General features: G+C 50.4%; 2 long non-coding RNA genes across 5 annotated transcripts; both read right to left on the bottom strand.

The window, feature by feature from the left end:
- Nucleotides 1-563: 563 nt before the first annotated feature.
- LOC144248480 (uncharacterized) lies at nucleotides 564-10,587 on the bottom strand. Of its 4 annotated transcripts, none has more exons than XR_013341768.1 (7): nucleotides 10,287-10,467; nucleotides 10,068-10,205; nucleotides 8,670-8,770; nucleotides 2,122-2,254; nucleotides 1,734-1,880; nucleotides 1,086-1,137; nucleotides 564-828 (listed from the first exon to the last, which is right to left on the bottom strand). It is a non-coding gene; the product is annotated as an uncharacterized LOC144248480 (long non-coding RNA). The 4 variants fall into 4 exon arrangements; XR_013341767.1 differs by lacking the exon at nucleotides 564-828 and adding an exon at nucleotides 10,555-10,587 and having other exon boundaries at nucleotides 940-1,880; nucleotides 10,287-10,327; nucleotides 10,409-10,452; XR_013341769.1 differs by lacking the exon at nucleotides 564-828 and having other exon boundaries at nucleotides 940-1,877.
- On the bottom strand, nucleotides 3,018-3,963 carry LOC144248481 (uncharacterized). Its single transcript, XR_013341771.1, has 3 exons — nucleotides 3,882-3,963; nucleotides 3,584-3,637; nucleotides 3,018-3,095 (listed from the first exon to the last, which is right to left on the bottom strand). It is a non-coding gene; the product is annotated as an uncharacterized LOC144248481 (long non-coding RNA).
- Nucleotides 10,588-12,673: the final 2,086 nt, after the last annotated feature.

The raw sequence follows: 12,673 nt of genomic DNA, 5'->3' as shown, positions 1-12,673 counted from the left end.
GGCAGCGGAGCCTCTCGGCAGTGTCCCGAAAGCCCCGCAGTGCCAGCATCTCTGCATGGAAGCTGAGGGGCTCCAGCGCAGCCCCTCTGCAGCGTTCCTCTGCAGCTGGCACTGCCCAGCGCCCCTGACCAGGGTTTGGGGTCCCTGCACAGCCCCCGGCGCAGCCCCCTGGCTTCTTCCAGCTCCCTTCAGCCAGGATGATTTTCTCGGGGGTAGGAGCACCCAAAGCCAGCGGAACTGGCCTCAGCCACTTTCCGTGGGATCTCTCCTCTTCCTTCCTCACCAAATTCCCACTGTCAAAACCCAGCTTGAGGCACAGATCCCCATCCCCTCAATCTCTCCAAGGAATTGGGCTCGGATTTCCCAATCAGCAGGGCAGAAATGCTCTTGTCCTTACTGTACATCCTAATTGCAGTAATGGCTCAAGAAATAATTGAAAGAAATTAAAGGAATGAAGAGAAATTAAATAAGAGCTGCCAGCTCCAACTAAGGGATGTTCAAACCCCTTACCAACAATTTGCTTTAATTAACCGACTCAAACAAAGTAATTAACACCACATTGATACAGTATGATTCTTTTTAATCGAGTTATAGATAAATATTGCAGAATGTAAAAACCTTTGTAAATCCAGAAACTCTTTCAAGAGAGAGACAGGGCACAGCTGCAGAGAGTCTTGGGGAGTTCAGGGGAAAAACCCCAAAGTTTTCAGTGTTTAGCATCTCCCACCCTGTCGTCACTGACAGCAAACACGGCTTCAGCCTCAGGAAAACACGGAGAGTCAGGGATTTTACAGATCCTGGTCTCACCTCAGCCTCTCAGCAGGTAGTCTGCAGGGAGAGGGAAGAAAAAGGGTCAGAATGGACAGCCTACTTCCAGAAAATCATCACCATTCATAAAGCACTAAGCAGAGCTGTAAGAACTTCCCCAAAGGTTCACTTCCCTGCGGACTGAGGGCTCTCAGTTGAAGCACAGGCTGGACCTGCCAGGGACAGACTCCAGGAACCCCAGAAGTAAAAGCCACTGGGCCAATTCCATAAAACATTCCAAAATCAGGCTCCTAGGATGTGACCATCTCCTCTCTCACCTGGAGGTGGAAGCACAAGGAATGATCTTCCCTCCTGTGGGTTTTCTGGGATCTGCAGTGAACCGCAGGGGGAAGAAAACAAAGCCTGAATGTTTCGCACGACTGGAACAGAAAAGTGGGGAAAAGGGAGGCAGGGGCACTGCTGGGGTGATAACTGGGATCCAGCCTCTCCACACCAATGGAAGCAGAGACTGAGTGACAGAGCCTTTGGGACCACTTTGCTGGGATTCATAGGAAAACGGGTGAGTTTTATTTTGGCAGTAAAGCCAAGCTGCTTCTCACCTCATCAGCCGGGTACAGCAGCAGCACCCGCAGGAACCTGGCCAGGTGGCTCTGCCTGGCAGAGGGCTCCCCACTTCCTGGGAATTGTGTGCTACAGGGCTGTGCCACTGGCCATTAAAACAGTTCCCACCTGGCCCTTCACAAAGGCAAGGTGCTTTTTCCATACAGCAAATGGTTTTTGAATTAAGAAGGTAACACTGGTAATACTCAACTGGAGAAGAAAAAAGTGAGAGCTGTAAAATTTTCCTACGCCAGGCAAAAAAGAAAGCCAAATTAAAACCAAAACAAAAACTAACATAACAATGAAAAAAACAAACCATATCAAGCATGCTTCAAGAGAGTTTAAATCTGAATGAAGTAACTTACTTAGAAGCTTGAAAAGCTGCAATGCTGCAAAAATCTAATGCTGCAAAAAAAAAGGTGCCTTCCCATCCAAACCCATCTGGAATTCCACAATTCTGTGAACAGCTCCGGGCAGAAGGACTAGATTTCCATTGTGGTTCGAAAATGCTGCTGCAAGAACATGAAGAGAGATTTCATATACTGTTAAAGTGGCACAACCACATCAAAAATTACGTTTGGAGGTAAAGTGGCAACTCTGCAATTCCAGCTTCTGATACCAAGGACACACGGAGGGCTGAAACCTGGAGGTCCTTACATGACAGGATTTCTAGATTTCTAGAGTTACCCATCCCCAGTTTGCTGCTTAGGGTTAGAAAAGGTGGAATTCTGTTCTTAAGGGGTTACCACATACCATCAACGTGAGAGACGGGGATGCTGATGTTTGATCAGAGTCCTGGAGCAGCCTGGAGCACGCTGGCTTCCCGAACCAGGTCTGCTGCCTTGTCCGTGTAGGGGTAGGGCTTTGTCCTCAGCCTCAGCAGGATCTGTCAGCAAAGGAGGAGAGAAAAGTAGAGTGCACCGGCTCCCAAGTGTGGGGTACCATGTGCTGCTAAGGAAGACCACGTGCTGAAAGTGGTTGGAAGCCGGGTGGGTTTTGGGAGGACAAATTCCATATTACTTCTGCAGGATTCTGTCTACAGTTCCTGCTCTACAAACCAAATACATCAAACGACAACAACAAACAAACAAAAAAACACCACATTAAATCAACAACAACAAAATAATTACTCCTACCTCAATAACCCCATACTGCCCCAAACCATTCCAAGGAGGGCGGCAGGAGGGGCTGGCAAAGGCAGGGCCCCGCCGGGCCCCCCTCGCCGCTGCCATCCTTCTCCAGCGCCGCCGCTGAGCCGCCTTCAGCCCAAAACCCACCCAAAAATACCCCAAAATCGTCCTAAATGCCCCCAAAAAACCCACCCAAAACTACCCAAACCCTCCTAAAAATATCCAAAAAACTCACCATAAAATGCCTCAAAACCAACCCAAAACCGTCCCAAAAATATCCCAAAAAATCCACCCAAAAATACCCTAAAACCCACCAAAGAATACCCCAAAGCCCTCCCGAGAATACCCGAAAACCCTGCCCATAAACACCCTGAAACCCCAAATTAACCACTCTGAACCCCAAAATATCCCTGAGCTCCCCATACCCCAAAATTTCCTCCCCAACCCCCAAATTCCCCCCCGACCCCCAAAATTCACTTCTGGGTCTCGTCCTCGGGGGCCAGCGGCTGCCGGGGCCCCCCCAGGCCCGCGGGCGGCGCCCCCAAACCCGGGGGGAGTTCGGGGTCCGAGTCGGGGTCGTCCTCATGAGCCACCAGCCTGGGGACCCAAAAACCGGGGGGAACCCCGAATCGGGGGGGGACCCAAAATTGGAGGGGGTCCTGGGAGGTTCTGGAAGGTTTTTGGGGCATCCCAGGAGGACTTTTGGGGTCTCAGGGGGTTTTGGGGGTCCCAGGAGGAATTTCAGGGGTCCTAAAGGGAAATTTGGAGGTCACAGGGGGAGTTTTGGGGTCCCAAAGAGAATTTTGGGCGTCCCAGGGAGGGCTTTGGAGTCCTGGGGAGAATTTTGGAGGTTTCAGGGGGTTTTTGGGAGGAATTTTGGGGGTCCTGGGGGGGGGGGGGTTGGGGTCCTGAAGGGAATTTTGGGGGTCTCAGGGGGTTTTTGAGGGTCCCAGGGGGATTTTTGGGGCTTCTGAAGGGAATTTTTGGGTTCCCGAGGCTGTTTTTGGTGATCCCGGGGCTGTTTTGGGGGGATCCCGCCGGGTATTTTTGGGGGTCCCGGGAGTGTTCTTGGGGTCCCCCCTCACCAGTCCATGGCCGGCTCCACTCCCCGGTTCCCGGTCAGCGCCAGCGCCTTCGCCCTGCGGGACCGGGGGGCTCCCGGTTATTTTTGGGGGGTCCCAGAGGGTTCTGAGGGGTTCCCGGGGGGTTTTTTGGGGGTCCCGGTGGAGTTTTGGGGGTCCCGAGGGCTCCGGGGCCTGTCCGTGTGTCCCGCCCCCCCCAATCCCATTCCCGGTGCCGGGTCCCCTCCGGCTGCTCCCGCCCGCCCTCCCCCGCTGTCCCCCCGGTGCCGCCGCCCTCAGCGCGCCGGGCCCCGAATCCCACCTCCAGCAGCGCCTCCAGAGCCGCCCGAGCCCGGTCCCACCGCCCGCCGCCATCACGGCGGCGCCGGGCTCGCGACACGTGGGGGACGGCGGCCGGCGAGGGACAGAAAGGCACAAAGCGTTCCGGTACGGACGGCGGCCGGAACGGGACAGAAAGCCTCCCTCGCCGCTGCCATCCTAATCCGGCGCCGCCGCGGAGCCGCCTCCAGCCCTCCCCTCACTCACAGACACCGCCCCGCTCGCCGCTCGCTGCCGCCCCTCGCCCCTCCCGCCGGTTTTGCCGGGCGCTGGCTGGGGGGGCTGCAGTACCGCCCTGTGCCCACAAGGCGGCAGCACTTTTCAAGCGAGTCCGCGCCAAGCCACTCGCAAGAGGGAGGCCGCGGGCGGCCGGGCTGCAGTACCGCCCTTTGTCCACAAGGCGGCAGCACTTTTCAAGCGAGTCCGCGCCAAGCCACTCCCAAGAGGGCGGCCGTGGGTGGTGGGGCCACAGTACCGCCCTGTGTTCACAAGGCGGCAGCACTTTTCAAGCGAGTCTGCGCCAAGCCACTCGCAAGAGGGCGGCCGTGGGTGGCGTGGCTGCAGTACCGCCCTGTGCCCACAAAGCGGCAGCACTTTTCAAGCGAGTCCGCGCCAAGCCGCTCCCAAGAGGGCGGCCGGGCTGCAGTACCGCCCTGTGCCCACAAGGCGGCAGCACTTTTCAAGCGAGTCCGCGCCAAGCCACTCGGTGGTTTTGCCGGGCACTGGCTGGGGGGCTGCAGTACCGCTCTCTGCCCACACGGCGGCAGCACCGCGCCGTCCCCGCCGGCACGGCCTCGGCAGCGAACGCCCCAAAGCGTCCGCGCGGGAAAGAACGGAACAAAAAGCCTGCCTGCGACCCGACAGGAACCGAAAGAAAAAAGCTTTCCTCTTAAGCTGCATTTCAATATGCTTTATTTTTCTATTTTTCATATTTATATTCACATTCGGATTTGTAATGGATATTGATGGAAAATTATATTTTCATAATTTCTTACATTTATTCCTATTATATTTTATTTCAGATTTTTATACGTATCTTAATAGGTATCAGTAGAAGTCAGGGGAGGGTGTGTGGCTGGGGGCGGGGCCAGGGGAGGGGGTAAGGACGGGGTGGGGGTTAGGGGGAGGGGGTCAGCATTGGGGGCGTGGTTAGGGGTGGGGTCAGGGTGTGGGGGAGGGGGTGGAGGGTGGGTCAGGGAAGGGGTTAGGGTAGAGGGAGGATTCAGGGTGGGGGTGTGGCTACCAGACAGACCCCTCCCCTACCCAAAAATATTGTCAGGCGCAGCAGTAGAAAATTTGATGCTACCAGGGAGTAAAAATTTTTATTTTTACTTTGATGCTCCCAGGGAGTAGAAATTTTTATTTTTAAAGTTGTTTTCTTTTTTTACTTCCTCGGAGCACAGTATTTTCTACTCCTGCTTTTTTATTCTAAGTACAGAAAGGAAAAAAAAGAGAGAAAGAGAAGGAGACAGTGAGAAGAAGAGGAGAGAGTGATAAGGAGAGAGGGAGAAGAAGAAAAGGAGAGAGCAGGAAGAGGAGAGAGTAAGGAAAAAGAGAGATGAGGAAGACAAGAGAGTGAGAAGAAAAAGAGGAGAGAGGAGGAAGAGGAGTGAGAAGAAAGGGAGAGAGATGAAGAAGAGTGTGAGAAGGACAGGAGAGAGCAAGAAGAAGAGGAAAGCGTGAGAGGAAGAAGAGAGTGTGAGAAGGAAAGGAGAGTGACAAGAGGAAGAGAGAGGAGGAAGAGGAGTAAGTGAGAGGAAGAAGAGGAGAGAGGAGGAAGATGAGAGAGAGGAGAGAGTGAGAAGGAGAGAGTGAGATGAAGAGGAGAGAGTGAGAAGTGGAGAGAGTGGGAGGAAGAAGTGAGAAGAAGAAGAAAGGAGGAAGAAGAGAGAGGAGGAAGAGGAGAAAGTGAGAGGAAGAAGAGGAGACGGAGAGGAGGAAGAGGAGAGAGAAGAAGAATAGGAGAGAGGAGGAAGAGCAGCGAATGCGAAGGAGGAGAGAAGAGGAAGAGGAAAGAGAGAGAAGGAAAGGAGAGAGTGAGATGAAGAGAGTGTGAGAAGAAGAGGACAGAGTGAGAAGAGAGAGTGAGAAGAAGAGGAGAGAGGAGAAAGAGGAGAGAGTGAGAAGAAAAGGAGAGATGAAGAGAGTGTGAGAAGAAGAAGAGAGGAGAGAGTGACAAGAGGAAGAGAGGAGGAAGAGGAGTGAGAGGAAGAAAAGGAGAGAGAGAGGAGGAAGATAAGAGAGAGAAGGAGAGTGAGAAGAAGAGGAGAGAGGAGGAAGAGGAGAGAGAAGGAAGAGGAGAGAGGAGGAAGAGGAGAGAGGAGGAAGAGGAGAGAGGAGAGAGGAGGAAGAGGAGAGAGGAGGAGAAAAGGAGAGAGATGAAGAAGAGAGTGTGAGAAGAGGAGAGAGTGAGAAGAAGAGGAGAGAGTGAGAAGAGAGAGGAGGAAGAAGTGAGAGGAGGAAGAGGAGAAAGTGAGGAGAGGAGGAAGAGACTGAGAAGAAAAGGAGAAAGATGAAGAAGAGAGTGAGAAGAAGAGGAGAGCGTGAGAAGAAGAAAAGAGAGTGAGAACAAGAAGAGGAGAGGAAGAGGAGAAAGTAAGAAAAGGAGAGAGGAGGAAGAGGAGCAAGTGAGAAGGAGAGAGTGAGATGAAAAGGAGAGTGTGAGAAGAAGAGAGAGTGAGATGAAGAAGAGGAGAGTGAGAGGAGAGAGTAAGATGAAGAGGAGAGAGTCAGAGGAAGAAGAAAGAGGAGGAAGAAGAGAAAGTGAGAAGAAGAGGAGAGGAAAAGGAGAGAGAGAGGAGGAGGAAAAGGAGAGAGAGAAGAAAAGGAGAGGTGAGAAGTGGAGAGTGAGGAAGAAGAAGAGAGAGGAAGAAGAGGAGAAAGTGAGGAGAAAGGAGGAAGAGGACAGAGTGAGAAGAAAAGGAGAGAGTGAGATGAAGAAGAGGAGAGGGTGAGAAGAATAAGAGGAGAGAGTGAGAGGAAGAAGAGGAGAGAGGAGGAAGAGGACAGAGTGAGGAGAAAAGGAGAGAGAGATGAAGAGAGTGTGAGAAGAGGAGAGAGTGTGAGGAGAGAGTGTGAGAAGAGGACAGAGTGAGAAGAAGAGAGAACTAGAAGAGGAGAGAGGAAGAAGAGGAGAGGAGGAAGAGGAGAAAGTGAGGAGAGAGGAGGAAGAGGAGCGAGTGAGAAGGAGAGAGTGAGATGAAGAAAAGGAGAGTGTGAGAAGAAGAGGAGAGTGAAAGGAGAGAGTAAGAAGAAGAGGAGAGTGTCAGAGGAAGAAGAAAGAGGAGGAAGAGGAGAAAGTGAGAAGAGGAGAGGAGGAAGAGGAGTGAGAAGAAAAGGAGAGAGCGAGAAGAAGAGGAGAGAGAGTGAGAAGAAGAGGAGAGAGGAGGAAGAGGAGTGAGGAGAGAGGAGGAAGAGGAGTGAGGAGAGAGGAGGAAGAGGAGTGAGAAGAAGAGGAGAGAGCGAGGAGAAGACGAGGATAGTGAGAGGAAGAAGAAGAGAGAAGAAGAGAGCAAGAAGAAAGAGTGACAAGAAGAAAAGGAAGAGAGTAAGAAGAAAACAGAGCAAGAAAAATAAAAGAGAGATAAAAAGAAAAACTAAAAAGTCAGATTGGAAAGAGAAAGGCAAAAGAAAGGAGGGGTAAGGAGAAAAAGAGTGAAAGACAAACAGAAAAGGAAGCACTTGAAATGAAAGAGAAAAGCAAATAGAGAGACAAGAAAAAGAAGAAATAGAGCTGAAAACCTACAGGAAAACAAATGGAGAGACTGAACACAAGGTAGGGTTCAAGAGAGAAAGAAATAGAGAGTTAGACAAAAAAGTTAAAGTTGGACAGAAAAGGAAAAAGGGTCAGAGACAAAGACAATGATAGCAAGTGTTAGAAAGACAAAGGCTGACAAAGAAAAAAAAAAGAAGAAAACATAGTGAAACCTAGATTGAAAGAGACAGACAAAGAGACATGGGGAAATACATGTAGAGGAATGGAAGAAAATAGGGTGAGAAGGAAATAGGGTTAGAGAAACATAGAGATGTGTTAGAAATGGAAACAAAGGAAAACACAGGCAGAGACAAAGAGTGACACATGGAAGGATAAAGTGAGGAATAGACTAAAGAGGAAAGTAAGAGGCAAAGGGAGAAAAAGGGTGAAAATGATAGGACTCAACCACACCAAAGAAAGACAGGAGATGAATGGTGGGCAGGGCAGAGGGTAAGAGGCATCATTATTAGGGCTGATTAATCTTTATTCCCTTAAACTTCAGCAATACACAGGGAAACAATGCATACAAATGCAAGTACAGAGACAAATACAACAAAGAATACATCATACCTAGGCACAAAAGTACAAGTCCAATTTACATACAGCAAAATACATCAAAAGATAGGAACAACTGCAAAGACAGAACAATATAATGTACTACAAGCCAAATACATATTGACACAATATAACCGTGTCTCCATTTCAGAAAAGTCCACAACGCTTTTATTGTTATGATGCACCCGGAACAAAAACGGCGCAAAACGCTCCGCCGACGTGCACGCCCCCTTCGCGTTACGCACAAACTCACATTCACGGCAACTCGCTCCGGAGACTCCCAAAAAATCCTCCTGCCTGATGAAAACCCCCCCTGAAAGGCAAAGGCCATACACACAAGGTTGTATCTGCTCCACACACACACACAGCTGCAGACACAAGCACACACAAACTCTCACAGACAGACACAGACAGTCACACTCTCACACATTCTTCTGCTGACACGCTGGCTGCCACCCTTACGTGAAACGCTGCACTGAAGAATATGCTTAAACGCTTCTTCTGACCGCAGGACCTCCATGTCAAATGGTAGATTCCAGGAAATTCTGTAGGGACCCGGGGACCTACGAGACAAGGGGAGGCGGTCAGTGACTGACTATCTGAGAGCTAGGAGCTATACCAACTCTGGGCCCATCAGTGTTGTACCCCAAACCCCGTAGAGAACAGATGAACGGCAAAGCTTTATAACTGCTCTACCTGAGCGTGACTACTTGCCCGGGCAAGGCAGCTCCGATCATAATTGCCACAACAGAGGTGCATACAACATAAGCCAACGTAGGTACATACAGTATAAGCGCAAACAACATAAGGCAACGTAGGTACATACAGTATAAGCACAAACAACATAAGCCAACGTAGGTACGTACAGTATAAGCACAAACAACATAAGCCAACGTAGGTACATACAGTGTAAGCACAAACAATATAAGCTAACATAGGTAGGCGCAACATACGCACATACAATAGAAGCAGACACAGGTAGGTGCATCATAAGTGCATACAACGTAAGCTGACAGAGATACAAGATAAGTGAGGACTTGATATAATTCTCCAGAAGACTAATTTTTGAGCCCTATATCCTTTGAGAAGGCAGATGCTACGGAACTACTGTGGTCAGGTGATGAGGGGCTAATAAGCTCCGTACGGAAGTCCATGAGAAGGGCTACCAAAACTGAGAATGAAGATGGATGAGAACATCTCGTGTACATCGTCCGGACCCAAAAAGTGAATATGTAAAAATGCCAGAATAATTGATATCCGGGAAGGTACGTGAGCAAAATATGGCCAATACGGCACAAAATGATGTTGCTAAAGCATGGAGATGTAACAAAGGCCTATGACACAGACAACGTGACACGGACACAGACAACGTGACACGGACACAAGTGGAAACTGCCTGGCAATTTCACCTTATGGACCCAAGATTCCTAGCCCAAGATGAGCCATGGGCTGATGATGCCAAATAAAAGAAAGCCCTAGGGCAGTAGCACTTGATGATGACATGCAACTCCTTTCAAGATGTTAGTGCCAAAGCACTTAAGAGGAAGCCTAAGAAGCTCAGTAGGCCTAGAGAAGGAAGAAATGACTACAGGGTGACTGTAGCTATAGCTCCAGACATGAAGGCGGGCTCCTATGGTGAAAAGATCCACGACAATGTCAAGAGTCAAAGAAGGCCGCCGATGCGAACGTCACGAGAACCAGAGAGGGATCGGAACTGCCCTGCCCAGCGAAGACTCTGGGGGGGCTGAGGAGAAACCCTCTCCCTTTGCTCCCGAGGGGCCCGTCCCACTATGGGCCTATTCTCCAAGCTAACATCAAATAGCCTCCTGTGATAGTAAAGGTTTTCCCCCCATCTCCCACCTACTGGCCCCAGCACTTGGCTTTTGCAAGACAACCGGATGGAATCCAATGTCAGTTGGATGTGGACGGCGAGACGTTCTCTGCATCAGCTTCGGTGCTGCTGTTTCCAAACTTCAGCTACGCTCCTCCTCAGGGTACCTAAGACAAAACAGAAAATGCAACTAGTGCCCACGAAAAGAGGAATCCCCGAAACTCCGACACACCGCTGCCCCGGCTCACCTGAAGTCTCAATTTGACTCCACAAGCTGCCTGGAGGATACCTGAAAAACAAAAAGGTACACACTTAGCATGCTGCTGCATAAGGGTCACCTGTGAGTCACTGTGCCAAAATGCCAACTCACCCGCTCGCCTCTGTTCCTTCACACAGCTAGGGCAGCGACAGCACCTGCAAAAAAACAAAGCAAAACAACCCACACTGAGATACTGTGAAAACAACATCCCCCTGCCCTGAAAAGCACACCCACCCAGACCTTACGCTTGCACCCACCTGGCCTTGGACATCCAGACATCCGGACCAGAGACATCTTGCAAAATGACTGCCTAAAATAAAACAAAGTAACCAAGAGTGGATGCTTAGAATTGCACCAAAACCTGAAACCTGAGCAAGAACAACTCCTTCTGTCCACTGCTCACCTGGCACACAGGGCCTTGACTGCTGCTATCTGCCTGGACCTCCTAAAAATAAAGGCAAAGAACACTGCTGTAACATGGTCACTATTTAGGCTTCCCCTGAAAATGCAAACAATGACTGACCCGATCATGGGAAAACCCTCACCCAGGACTGGGGCTCTCTGCCACTGATCTGAACTGTCTGCATCTGAAAGGAAGTTAGGACTAGTGTCAAATGGCTGCAGGACAACTTAACAGCACCAAACATGTTACGTCAATCTCCTGATACAATCTAGAGCCCAACTACACCCTGCATTACAAATTTCAAGTCCCCAGGACTTGTGCTATTACAGGCTATGCAGCAGGGCAGAGCAGTTGTGGGACAAATACGTGCAGACACCCGTGACACAGGACAGGGAGAGAGAGCTTTTGAGGAGAAGAAAGGACCGAGAGACCCAAAGAACACAGAGTGCACCAGAGACAAGTGACAGGACACACACCAGAACTGCTCTGCCCTGAGCACCTCAGCACTGTGATCAAAACAGACACTTTCCCTTTAGCTGGTCTAAGGGGACACTTCTTGCACATCCCTGCCCCCAAAGCTGATTCAAAAGGCCCTCCCAGCACCCCGCTTTCACCCCCTCTGCGGGCCTTAGCCCTCCACTTATCTCTCTGGCATCTGGGGATGAGAATCCACGTCGCCTGGCAATGGAGGCTGCCTCGCCTGCGGGGAATGTCCTATGGTCACCGGGCTGTGGTCCCGTGCTCAACTACAATCGAGAACACCAAACATCACTGCATGATCTTAGCTGCACAGCAGCCACAACCCAGCAATTCTGCTGCTCACCATTATTCTCCTGAGAACGCCGGGCAAATAATCCACTTTGCTGTGTTGTGCCAAAAACACGCCCGGCCCTTAACAGGGAGAGACCCTGTCAGGCACCGCCTCAGAGAAGAACCGAGCTGTACTGGGGGGACACACCCAGCCAACGTGTACAAGTTAAACAGAATTTTCTCTCAGAACTGGGACTTTCAGCACCCCCCAGGTGCTACTCGACTGCCACAGACACACAGAGGGCTTCGTGAGGCGCTCTGGGGTTGGCCAGTCCTGCTCCAAGCTCTGCTGATGCCTCTGTGGTTTTAACGCTGTCCTCAAGGAGGTGGTAGAACCTCACAGTATTTGCCCCTGGAGCTTAATTTCTGAAGTTTTCTTTGGGAAATGCATCCACTTCCTACTTAACAATGCAGTCCCCTCTCCTGCTCTCGGGAAGAGCTGCCCACAGGCATGGGAACCACCTCTCCTCTCCTCTCCTCTGCCCTTAAAACACTGTGTTACTGAGGCCAACTACTTCCAGACCAAGACTGTCCATGCAGGGACAGTGTCCCTTCTCTTTAGGGTCAGGGGAAAAGGGCAGAAGCACCCACAGAGATTCACTGCCCCTCTTGAGCACAAAGCACCGTGAATCTGCACCTCCTTCTGCTTGCAGGGAAGATAATAAAATATATTTTATTTAATATTATATTATATTTAATATTAATTATAGTTAATATTATAATAAAGATAATATAAAATATAATAGGGAGCCCTACAAACTGACATCAGGAACCTGGACTGGTGAGTTTTCTTTCCCAGGGAAAATGGCCTGTGATTGTGCCCAGAGCTCCTTGGGTCTTAGGGTGAGGCTGACTGGAAATAATCCGAATATTAAAGGATATATTCAGACCCCAGCTGCCCCCCCCCCCCAAACTTGTGCTTTTCTGACAGTGCCAAGGGAGCCCTTCAAACTGACCCCAGGAACCTGGGCTGCTGAATTTGCTTTCACCAAGTAGATATCCCTCATTTATTCACAGGGCCCTGCAATGCCCCTGGGTTGTCAGGTCCTAAATTTCCTTTTGCCACCTCAATGTCAAAACAGCGCAGGATTTCTCCCAGTCCAAATCTCCCATCCCCAAGTACTCAGGGTTTTTTATTTCTTACCAAATACCTGTTGCAAACT

The sequence above is a fragment of the Lonchura striata genome, unplaced genomic scaffold (assembly GCF_046129695.1).
Source record: "Lonchura striata isolate bLonStr1 unplaced genomic scaffold, bLonStr1.mat Scaffold_147, whole genome shotgun sequence".
NCBI lineage: Eukaryota > Metazoa > Chordata > Aves > Passeriformes > Estrildidae > Lonchura > Lonchura striata.
The sequence above is the reverse complement of the archived record's forward strand: the minus strand, read 5'-3'. Positions and strand labels throughout refer to the sequence as shown.